This window comes from Parus major, chromosome 3 (genome assembly GCF_001522545.3).
Source record: "Parus major isolate Abel chromosome 3, Parus_major1.1, whole genome shotgun sequence".
In the NCBI taxonomy this organism is placed as follows: domain Eukaryota; kingdom Metazoa; phylum Chordata; class Aves; order Passeriformes; family Paridae; genus Parus; species Parus major.
The window spans coordinates 97,328,010-97,340,601 of record NC_031770.1 but is presented as its reverse complement, the minus strand read 5'-3'; positions in this window follow the sequence as shown (position 1 = coordinate 97,340,601).

Here is a 12,592-nt window from a genome sequence, read left to right as displayed (position 1 = left end):
AAACGTGTGATAAAGATTATGCCATTTTCTGTCAGCTAGCATTAGAAGCACACATCCATGGATAAAATATTTCCACATTCAGCCTTCTGCTTAAGTTAGTTTCCTTTTTATCTTGGATGGTTCTGTCCTTTGGTCAGAAATTTCTGGGTTATTTATGACATTTCTCCAGTTTCAGGTCTGAACCACTGATCTTCTCTCTGTCCTGTCTGCTTCCTCTTTCTTTCTTCTGAAGCAATCTCAGAGGAAGCAACTTTAGGTCCCTTGCTGTACCTCAGGTATCTTTAGATAAGGTGTACCAGATGATCTGCTTCTTGGTAACTAAACTGTTGTTCAATTACTATCTTTCCTAGGAATCAGACTTGAAATAACCATTTGCTCTGGATAGCTGCCATCTTTTATCCAAGTGTGCTTCATTTAAATGGAGGATCATCAAAGTTTAATGGCTCAGTATTTTTAGCCATGAACCAGGTGCAAGCAACTTTTTTGTCACCTACTGTGGGTTTTATGTCAATATGGAAGAAAAGGATCAGAAGGAGCGGAGTGTGCCACATTCCTGCTGGAACTTACATCCTGACAGATGTCCATAAGATTCCAGTGTCAAGAAGAAATCATAGTAGAGAAATTCCCCAAACTGTCTCAATCTAAAATGCTGTTTCACCATATGTCTGGTTATAATTAGCGCTAGTAGGATGCATGTATTCCAGGTCTGAGTTGATAAAATATATTCATTTTGATAGGATGATTTTATAGAAATCTAAAATATTTTCTGCCTGAATGTGGAGTGCAATGAGTGTGGAATGCAACTGTCCTTGCCAGCGATCTGCAGTCAGTCTCTTTGAGATGCAAGCACAGCCACAGGAAATGGTGCCTAACTTCACCAAAGATTATGATGTCCTGTGGCTCCACTGTATTCCCATCCTTTCCAGCAATCTACAGGTCTCTGTCTAGGTCCATGAGCCAGGAACTGGTCTGGGTCCCTTCTACTGTCGGAATGAGAGAGCCTGTCTGCTGCAGAACCGATTATCGCTTGCTTCACAGGAACATGCCTGTTCTTTATTTATCAGTGATATGAACCCTACATATCAAACTATAATTATTTCTGGGTGAGATAGGAACAGTTTCCAAATTAAATTATGAATTATCTAATCATCATATATGCCTTGCACTTGAATGTGTGCAAAACATAGATGCAAGCTGGACAGACAATCTGTGGACTCTGTAGGATTGGAATTCACATATTTTCACATACAAGGTTTGAAAGAAATGAACTTCAGAAATTCTAGTTCAGCAGGTTCGAATTCTGAAAAATATTTAATCTAGGATTGTAGTGGAAACATATTGACTGAGGAGACCAGCTAATTGTTATCACTGTCATTCTTATGTAAGAGGTGCCTTTGGCTGCTATGTGAAAGGAATTAGAACATAAATTCTTGACAACTTTAACACATGCTACCTGAATACCCATCTGCTTAGCTTAAGAACTAAAAAGGGGTTCATTAATGTAGTATTGAATAAATTAAACGTGCTGCTATATGTGTTGAAATGTGTTACAATATTTAGCTCTGCTTCCTTTTTTTCCCTTTTTAAAAACTGTATCTTAAAAAGCCGGCTGTATTTTTCATATGAAAACCAAACAGCAAATTGGATCTGCATCTAACAAAAGAAATTCATGTTTTGAAGTTTCCAAGTGGTGGCTGACCACTCATACATACGGACTGACTAGAAATGTTGCTTAGAAACACCACGTTATCAAAGAGAACCCAACATCAGGTTGGAGTGCTTCCCAGACAGCCGGTTCGTGGTGATAATTTGCAATGGAAAATTCTAATATCTGTTCCAACAATTCTTTATTTTCTAGATCTTCTTACTTTTCCCTCTTGAGATTATTTGTCATTAGACTTTACAATTTTCTTCCAAACTCTGATTTGGAAGATAGCATAGAGGTATGTGAACTACATTTATGGATTGGTAAGTCCTTCAGCAAGTGTTAAGAAAATGTTGTTCAGCTGAGTAAAATATATGGAAAATCCATCCTGAAGGAGCTGCAGTGTAAATTAATATTTCTGACATGAGAACTGACTTAGCTAGATTTAAATATATTATTTCTCCAGTATATATTAATAACTGCTGCTCATTGTGGACTTTTGTTTCTAAACATAATAAAATAATTAAAAAATGCTGTACAACTACAGAAATTACCAATCTAAACCTTGCAATAATCTATGTGGAACAAGAGGGTGAATTTATAATTTCAAACAGAAGTTATCCAAATAGGGCAACTAAAGATCTGCATTCATCATGTTCTATGTAAGCAGGAGGATTTAACAGATTCCCCTCATATTCAAAAGCAATTTTGTTTTGCAATAGCCTGTGGTCTGCTCCTCTGGTCCATTCCAGGCCCCACAGCATCTGTTACTCCAACCACCACAGCTGGAGTTAGAAGGAAATGGGTCACACTGAGACATATGGAGAAAGGTATCTGCAGGCAAGTTGGTCCTAAACTGTTTAAGTTTTATTCATATTTACAGCTTGAATATAAATGTCTTTGTGTATATGTGTATATTATAATCCCAGATCTTATAGAAGACAATTTGACCCCTTCCCCTTAGAAGAACAGCATCTAATCCATATCTGAGCCCCTGTGTTGACTCAGGGGGAGGAGTGCCATCTACTGAGTCTCCCTTGTGAGTTCACACTTCATCTGCCAGGGCTCCTGTCAAGATCCTCAGGGCAAGTGCCCAACCAGAGTACAGCAACTCCTCCTTTTCTTAAGAAGAAACTTTTTTATTAAGCATACACTGTAAACCTTTGGTTTTCCCCAGAAGCCCTTCTTACTGCCAAACCCAAAGTTTTGTGTTTACCTATTTGCACTATTTATTTATCTATTTATTTTTATTTAAAGGGAAACATGCAAAGTAGTGCCACATTATTATTAAAGCTGGTTCCCTGATCAAATCAGGGGGTGAGTCTCAGTGACACTTTTTCTTTCTTATTTTAAAATAAGACAGTTCTCTTCCTTGAAGTCACCACTGAATCATGTCTGCTCTCTTCTAGGCCTTCATTTGCATTTCAGGTTTGTTCTGTAGAGCAAAATAAAAGTTTGAGTTTTATAGCCAAACATGAACGTAGAGAATGGCAGAACTGTGTACTTGGGGGGTTTAACAGAATGTAGGTCCCATGTACATTACATTGTGTTTTCAAGGCCATAGAGGGCCGTGCATTTCCCCATTGCTATAAGACTTCTGACAGTTTTAGTGCAATAAGTGCAAACTCAAACTTTCAGGTTACTTACAATATAAATGTCCCTTGCCAGAGATATCCTGCATGTGGGAAGGTGAAAATGAGTTGTGAAAACAGAGCACAGAAAACATAGATGACAACAGAATGTGAGTGAGAGAGGTGACACAAAAAAATATTAGAAAAATGTAAATCCACATTTAAGATTTCTGTATACTCTAGACTACTAAAATGAAGTTGGCACAGTCTATATCCTAGATTAAAGTATTTTAATGTTTCCAAATGTAGCAGGGGGAGATGGGTTACCTGAAGGAGAACAATCAAAAAGCTATATATCCACGCAGGGCAGGAGACCCCACATTTTCCATCCAGCTCACATTTTGTCTCCAGTGTCTAAGTGCTGAGTCCCATGCCAACAGAGGAAAATAAAGTCTTTTAGATTTTTTATTTTCCTATTGCCACATAGGTCTTGTAGCCCACTGTGGGTACCACAGCATAAGCAGTCACTGCCCAGGGACCTTCTCCTGTCCTTGTGGAGCTCAGCTGTAGGGTGAAGAGCAACACTGATATCATACAGGAGCCTCTATCTGGCAACAAGGTCGATTCTGCTCCTGTAAATGTCACAGGAAGAGATGGAAATTGCAGTAGAGTTGAGGATACTTCTTTTCTCAAAGAAAATAAAGCAACTGGCATATATCTGAGTGGAGATGATTTCATGATATAGTGCTGTATAACCATGGTGCAGGTCAGGTTGAAGCTGCAGGATTCAGGATAGGTTCACAATTTCATGTACTGCAGCAGTCAGTGTGGTGTGGGTCTGGGATTAACAGGTGTGCCAAGTAGTGTGGTGCTGATTCTGTTTTGCTTCTCCCAGATGAAGCATGGATCCCTTTGTAGTGCTGTGCTGCACTGAAGGAATTTTCATCTTAGAGCAATTTTAGTTCAGGTCACTTTGTCCTGGCTGGATGTCATGATGTAACCATGTCTTAGGTCTTATTGAAAAGGGGTTATCCACTCAGGAAAGAAAAACCATTTCACATGCTTTAGAGCACCATTTATCCTGCTCAGGTTCTAGTTCTTACCTCTTACCTCAAGGAATTTCCAGTGAATCTTTGGAATCAAAAATTTCAGTTAAAACAAAGTAAACCCCAGACATTTGAAATAATGCAGAAATGCAGAGGGGATAATTGTGATATATGTAAATGAAAATCCTAAACAAAGATAAAGAGACAAAAAGTCAAGCTGATGATAGCCTTGCTCACAAGAAGTATTGTGTGTGGCTCAGTCCTGAGCACAGGAATGCAGCAGCTGTGGATGTGAGAGCTACAGCCCTGCACTTGCCATGGCTCTGGCCCCATCCGCTGGCATTGAATAGCTGCCTGCTGCTGCTGCAGATTGATCTGTCTCTGATGAGGGTTAGAACTGCTGTCAAGAAGTAGGGCTTAGACATTTCCATTTTTAAAAAGGTTAATCTTAATTATTTTTATGCTTATTAGCACATTGTGGCATGCACAAATTTTGGAGAAACACAGGATTCCATTTTATGACCATCATCTATCATCATCTTATTTTTAGAAATCCTGATTTCTTCTAAGGTCACTCTGCACTTTTATACACATACCCATGGAAAGAAGTGTACATATGCATATGTAGGGATAGGTAGGCACACACAGACATGTTTACATGTGTGCAATTTTTGGCCTTAGTTTGGTTAATGGAGGTTTTCCATTGTCATCAGCAAGGGAGGTCAAGGACTTAGAACCTATCAAATCTTTATGTTCATTGATGTTAACCTTCCTTTTAAAAGTGAAATCTCGTGTGTTCTATATATGCCCAAGTTTTGGCACATCTGAAGTATTTATATCCCTAAGGCCACATTCAAATTGAGACATGTATTGTGTAAAATATCCTTGTACAGACAAAAAAAAAAAAAAATAGTGCTCAAGGAATAGCTAAGATATTTCACTACTTGGAGTGTGACATATTAAAAAAATGTGTATTTTTTGTTTTTGTGGGAAGTTCATTCCCAGCAATTTTTGCTAACCTGGGAACTTTGTGCTATGTACAATCCTACCATTTTTTACATTCATAGAATGCATGTCATTGCAAAGACTTTGCTCAGAATCAGGCCAAATTTATCTTAAAACATATTTTGTTTTTCAATGAAATCCAAATCTTTTTGCTGCAAGAGACTAATTTAAAAAATGATTCTTTTAGATACTTTTTCAACTAAGTGATTAAAAAATATCATATTCATTTTAAAAGCATCAGTGAATCTCTTAATAGTGCTAAAACCTTCTTTTCAATATGTTCAATTCTGTTTCAAAAATTTGTTTCTCCCTTGAGCTTACTCATGAATCATTGAAAGAGCAAACTATTCTAAGAATAATTAATTTCAAAACTGTATGCAAACAATTTAAGTTGTAGAATAGTTTATATAGATCAGCATCAGTGTTTAAGGTCTTGAAGTGCTTCTCAGATAATTTTAGTTCTGTAACACCAGTGCTGGGATAGCAGGTGGTTCTTGCAGGGAATCACCAGGTGGTGCTGTTGTACACGTCTGCCAAGTTATTTTTCCATGTTTGAGCAAATGTTCAGTCTTGGGAAGAAGTGCAAAGCCCACTGTACCTCATTGGAGGGAATGTCAGGGGTGAAAGACCTGTTTGCTTTATGCTGCTGCAGTACCCTAAAGTTTTCAGACAAAGTTGGTTCCAGCCAACCATGCTTTGCTGTCACACGAAGAACTCTGAAGCAGAGATGTACGGTACCTATATCCAATCAACCACTACTCATTCAGTGTTTGTTCATGTATGGAAGTAAATATATAAACTCTAACTTTCTTAGATTATCCCTGATTTTTTACTTATTCACTAGGAAGCTGGCCTACAAAGCCCTAAGATACAAAGGCTTGGGAAAGGGAAACATCAGTATCTCAGTGAGACACTGGTGGCCATTCTTAAATTGAGTGCTCTGTTATAAACATACGCACTCAAAGTGAACATGGACAATATACATTAGCAAGGCATAGATGTCTGTCCTCCAAATGATATCAAATTCAGCACATAGGACATGGCAGGCATGTGCAGATGCCTTTCATTTTCCCAGAAAGGTGCTGAGGAGAAAGTTCTAGCTCAGGCACTGGCTTGTTCAGTTACAGGAACCACAGATAGAAGAAGATTGAAAAAATGACTCAGGGCTGAATGGTTGGACTGGCTGAGTGGTGGTGCTTAGGAACATGGTTAGTTGAAGACTTGTTAATCAGGTTTATGGTCGGACTTGATGAACACAAAGAAAAATAGATTATTTACTGTAATGCTTAGTTACCTGTTTGGCTCAAATGAACAATTTTGTATTGTGGACTTGTCAAAGATCATGTTGGACAGATTTAGTTCCATATGATAGTATTATTGGTTGTAATCCTATCTGTGGGACATGGAATAATTTTAAGTTAGTGAGTAAAGGTCTGAAAAGCAAGAAAATACCATTTTTAAGGTATTTACATAATTTTAATTCACTTGTTTTCCAAATGTTAATTAAGACAATTGACTAGAAACCAATTACCTATCTCTTATAAAGTTACATCTTTTCAAACAGAAGTTTTGAATCTGGTGTTCAAAGATGCCCCAGTTACAGAATTCTGTAGAAAATATGTTTACCATTGAGACATGCGTCTTTATCAGGAAATTGTTTTTCCAAATTGGGATGTAAAATAGTATGAGGGAAAAGCTTGAGAAGTGGGCCCACGAGAACATCATAAACTTTAACAAGTCCGAGTGTCAAGTACAACACCTGGTTTGGGGCATTTCTAGACAGGAGTCCAGACTGGGAAAGGTTTCCCAGAGATGTTGTGGCTGCCCCTCCCTGCAAGTGTCCAGGACCAGGTTGGATGGGGCCCTGAACAAGCTGGTCTAGTGAAAGGTGTCCCTGCCTATGGAAGGGGGGATGGAATTGGAAGATTTTTCCAACCCAAGCATTAATCTGGTTCTATAATCCTGTTTAAATACAAGGCATTTGTATCTTCTATTTTAAAAATATTGCTGTTTATTTAAACAAATATATAACTTAAAAAAAAATTATTTTGCCTCATCATTGCTTTTATTTAGTGCATCAGATAGGTTATGCACTTGCTTGAAATGTATTTGTTAAAGAGCATTCTCTAAACAACCTAATCTTGTAAGTGTGCATGGACAAAGAGCCAAGGAGTTGCAAGAGGAACAATGTTCTAGCTCAAGAGGTGCAAAGTAATGCAGTTTTACTCTGTGATTGCAGTTCTTCACCAAGTTCTTTTGTGCCTAAGCAAGCATTGTTTAAACCTACAGTTTTACTCTTGTCTATTGTGTAGGCCATTCTTGGCTCTTCTTGTATAGAGGGAGCTTAACATAGGATGTTACAGGTTTACAGGAACGCTGCCTGCCTACAGACACAGCTAATTGTTGCTGCATTTGAATACACAAAGATCTCTAAAACATTTGTTATTCTGAGACATCTGGTTCTATATGTCTTAAACTAGATTCTTCAGCTGACAAACTCTTCTAAATTTCTTCTAAAGAAAATTTTAGCTTTAATATGTCATTAATTCCTATTATATAGCAGTATTATTATTGTTATTTTTTCTTTTCTTTTTAATATTCTTGTGGTGCCAGGCAGATATATTCACCCATGTCTGAGAATAATTCAATTACTCTGGTGACAGGATGACCATAATGCTCAGAAAGAAGTTAATCCTATAGCCAGCACGACTTCATGCCATCACATACTGAATGAAGAAGGCAAGGAGAATGAGTCCAGGTCTTAGGCAAAAATAGGGGGTGGTGCAGTTATCAAATCTTGTACTGTCTCATGATATATGTGTTCCCAAAGGGAGGATGAATTTAGTTTTCACGAACAATGATAGTTCTGCCATTTGCTATTTTTTTAGTTGTAGGTTGTGTCTTTATGTCTTTTATATATATTTGAATATATATATTAAAGGAATTAAATTCTGAGACTACATTATAGTGTATGAGTGTGTTCAGACAGATGTGTGACTGTCTATATTACATAATGCAATGTTGATTCAGAATTACATGGAAAATCTAAGCAAAAAACATCCCAAGAACAGTAATGGTTTAATTCCTTTATCAAAAATCTAATTTCCTAACAAATGTTTTCTGATCAAAGAATGTTTTTAAGAGAGAGTCACCAAGTATAATAAAAATAAAATAAAAATAAAAATAAAATTTTAAAGAAATTAAAATAATAATAAAAACCCCCCTTGTGCTTAGGATGCAAAACCCCATCCCCCTTTCTTTGCATGGAGGAGGAAGAGATCTCAGTTAGAGATCCCAAGATTTCTAGCTTACTGAAGCAAAGGAAAAAGGTTTCAGACATGACTCCCCTCCCAACACACCTTATTAATTTTTTTCCCAGATGCTGGTAATGGAGAGGAAAAATGAAGAGAAGAAAGATGTAGTTATCTAGCTCAGAGAAATGTGGGTAGCTGGTTCCAGATTTTTCTCATTTCTGCCCTTTCACTCTGATAACCCTTGCACATTGATTTGTATTTCACACAGCCTTTGTAGACCTGTAATAATGATATGTACATTGTGCAGCTGCCTGAATTTTTTTGTGTGAGGTGCCTTTTTTTGTCCTGCACAAAGTGAACTCTGTTCAAACAAATGTATCTTTTAAAGTTTTCGAGCCACCATCAACTTGACTGAATGCTTAAAATTTCTTGCTTGTCATTGCTGCTATTATACAAGACCACATTTTCAGAGGTTGGCATTTATTAGTCAAAATATTAAAGACTACATTGTGTTATGAGGAGCAACTTTAATCTGTTATTGGGGTAGGCTTGGGAGGTACTACTATTTAGAGAGACAGTTGTGAGGTGGTGTGTCTGTGCTCCTTCTAGTAGCAGTAATTAATTGCTGGCCTTTATTTAAATGGGTAACTGTGCACATATGCTTAGCTATTCTGGCATGCAGGTGAAAAATGGATTCACTGCTTGTCTGTATGCTCCACAAAGGGAATATGGAGCGTAGTCATGTTACAAAACACTCTGCATCTGGAGTTAAGGCAATAGCTGCTCACAAAGGGGTGCAAGTCACACAATAGGCTACTTTTCAGTAATTACTCTTGAGTTATTTAGGCCCCAAGTGCATATAAAATGAATTAAAAGAAATAAATTTGAGTTGAAGGTATTATATGCCTCTCCTCTTAATTTCTGTGGAAACCTTTAAAAAATCCCAGCACCCTGCTGTTTTGGAGAAACAAACCTAGCAGCACCGAGCTAATATACATGAACCAGAAAGATTGGCTAGTTTCAGTTCAGTCACAGGCTGAAAGCTTTGCAAAAAACGGGATGAAAATAGACCCCAAAAGAACATAACTGAAAACATGGAACATTCCAAAATGCTTTCTTTTTGTGGCTGTAATAGGTGGGATTTTTATCTGTTTTTTTTTGAAATGATGATTTTTATTTTTCTGTAAAAAGTACCAAATCCAAAGAGCAATGTCTAAAATTTTTTGTCTGCTAGCTTGCTTCTTACACCACATAATCTGTCTTGAGCCTATACTTTTCATTTAGATTATGAACCTTTAAAACAAGGACTTTGGTTTTTAATAATTAGTAAAGTGTTCAGTGCCCTGTAGATATTACACATTTAGAAAAAGATTTTATAAACAATATTGACTCACTGGAGTATCACAGTGACATAACAAAGTGCTTCTGGGTGAGTTATTCTAAAATTACAGCTAGAGTTTCATCCTATGGTTCACTTCATTTCTGAAACATACATATCTAACACCATCGCTGCAAAGGCAACACATGGAAGTGCTGCCTGACTGGTGAAAGAGAACAGGCACAATCCCAGAAGTGTGGCTTTGCTGTGTGTCTGTGTGTGCCTCAGTGTGCAAACCTGAACCCCAGGACACTTTGGACATCACACTTGAGGCTTACTGAATCAAAGAAGATTCCTTAGGGACTGGAAATCAAGTTAGTGGGTTTTTTTTCCTTCTCATAATGTACTGCCAGTTGTGAAGACGCAGAAGTACGTATGCCAGCAGGTCCTTTTTTCTAGGATCCCACAAAAATGATCTCAGGGATGGTTAGAGAAAGGAGGCCTTGTCTCTCCCCATAGATCATGTCTACACTGAAGCAAATTTTGTCTTTTTCTACATGTACTTCTGGCTATGTCTCTGTGCTTCTTCTGTGTTGCCTGTTCCTGTCAGAAAATCATGTTTACTTCTGAGATGTGTATTTTCATTTTAAAAGCAATTTTTTTTCCACGGAGATATATTAAGTGACCAGAAATGGATGAAACCTATAATTTTTGATGAATGCCTTTTCAGGTGAATATCTCATGTTATCATTTTCTCCTTTGCCCTTCCTCTGCATTTCTTCTGTCTTTTTCTATTCATGAATTATATTTGTCCTGTATTGTCAAACAAAATATTACACAGATTTTTTAGGGGTGAATTTTCAGCTTTACTCAACTTCACAGTGAGCACTGTATTCTTATATATGCAATATAAAATTGCATTATGATAAAAATTCTATGGCATTTGTTCTCACTAGGGCCAAATTTGGTACAAATATGAACTTTTTTGAATGCTGGTATGTATGGTGGAGTGAGAACTCAGGCTGTCTGTTGCATGCTGTCATTTGCTGTGGTCCTAATGCCAGAAATGCTGGCTCAGTCTCTGGCCAGATGCAAAGGGAGAGGAGGATCCTTTTCTCTCTTACATTTTCCATTTCTCTTGCAGATATTCTTACCTGAATGAAAATTCCTTACTTAGGCTGCTATGGTGGTTAGCCAAGTTGAGAAGCAAGAAAACACTTTTTGTTTCTTCAAGGACTGTTAAAGATTTTTCTGAGGAATGCTGAAAGCAATTGTGTTACTCTGGACTTCTGTAAATGTTACTTAACAGTACTCCTGTGAAGTTCTCCACTCTCTCCCTCTTTCTATGTAAGTGGCACTTTGTGGTAGATGAGTGATTATATTTTTGGGTAGCAGTTACATACCCACATTTAGTTCTCCAAAAAGACCATCCAATATGAAAGTTTATAAAAATTATCACTGTTTTTTATCCAATCAGGTGTACCTTGCAGGGCAATCCTTAGATATACAGCCCATGTAAATAAACTAATCTTTAGCCTGTGCTGGTTTTGGAGAGGGTCAATGTGGGCTTTTCTGATCTGTATTCCCTTGGAGCCCTGGAAATCAGTGTTCAGAGACACCTGTGTGGGTCTGCATGGAGTTGGATGAGGTCCAGGTCTGGAAAGGCTTACATATTTAGATTTAATACTACCTTTTCCACAGCTGATAGCAGAAGTGATTTAGATAAATAGAAGGCTTTGACACCTGTGGAGCTGGGGAGCCCCATGAGGCACTGAAATAGCAGGTTTTCTAAGTGAAGCTCCAGAATCAAGAAGTGGGAAATGCTGCTTTCCATGATGTAATGCATAACAACTGCAAGTCATTATCCATTTACAATGTTTCTCTGTACAGTATTGTGATTTCACAGTATATGCTATGAAGTTAGGGTTAGGAAAATAATAACATTGAAATAACTTTGATTTGATCAGGACAAATCTAAAGGCAAATCTTATGATTATAAAAAAAGAGTTTCAAAGCTTATAGTTAATAGTTTTATTTGAATTAGAATCCCCTATGATTTTGTGCAGAGGTGTTTATATACATTAAATATGATTGATGGCTGATGTTCAACAGATTATAAAAGGAGAATGGGCTAGTTTCTGTGAGCTCTTTTAAACAGAAATAAGAAATTTAGCACTAGAGAATGGATGGGTTTCCACATTCGCATATCGTGCGTTTGATTCCTGCTTATCCAGGCAAAGCACTTCGTGCTGTTGGTAAGACCCTTGCCTAAAAACTTCCATGGCAAGTCTCTCACTGCTTTTTCAAAGAGAAAAAATGGCAGATTCCAGGTCTGGCCTGTGACTAAGGATGTCTTTGTTTCCCAGAACAAACTGACAAAACAATTCCCTATGAATAATTATACATGAAGCTTCTGCTTCCTAGTGAATTACCAGCTTCAGCATACAAAATCAGTTACCAGAACTCAGTTAGTTACCCATGCTGTTAAATTGTTAGGCTGATCACAGGCATGGATTTTGCCAGAGCAAACTGTCATTCTCCCAGATAATTTCCAGATAGGAATGCAGCATTGACTTTACCCACAAAGCATTTTAGATGCAACCACCTTGCTTTGGTTGTTTGCTCCTGTCCAAATATGGACACAGACCATTCCAAGTTTGTCACCCTCAGTGCTCAAAGGTCCAAAGCACATTTGATTTTGCAGAGATGTCAACTGAGCTAACAAGAAGATCTTGTTTCCTGTGTTGAAGCTG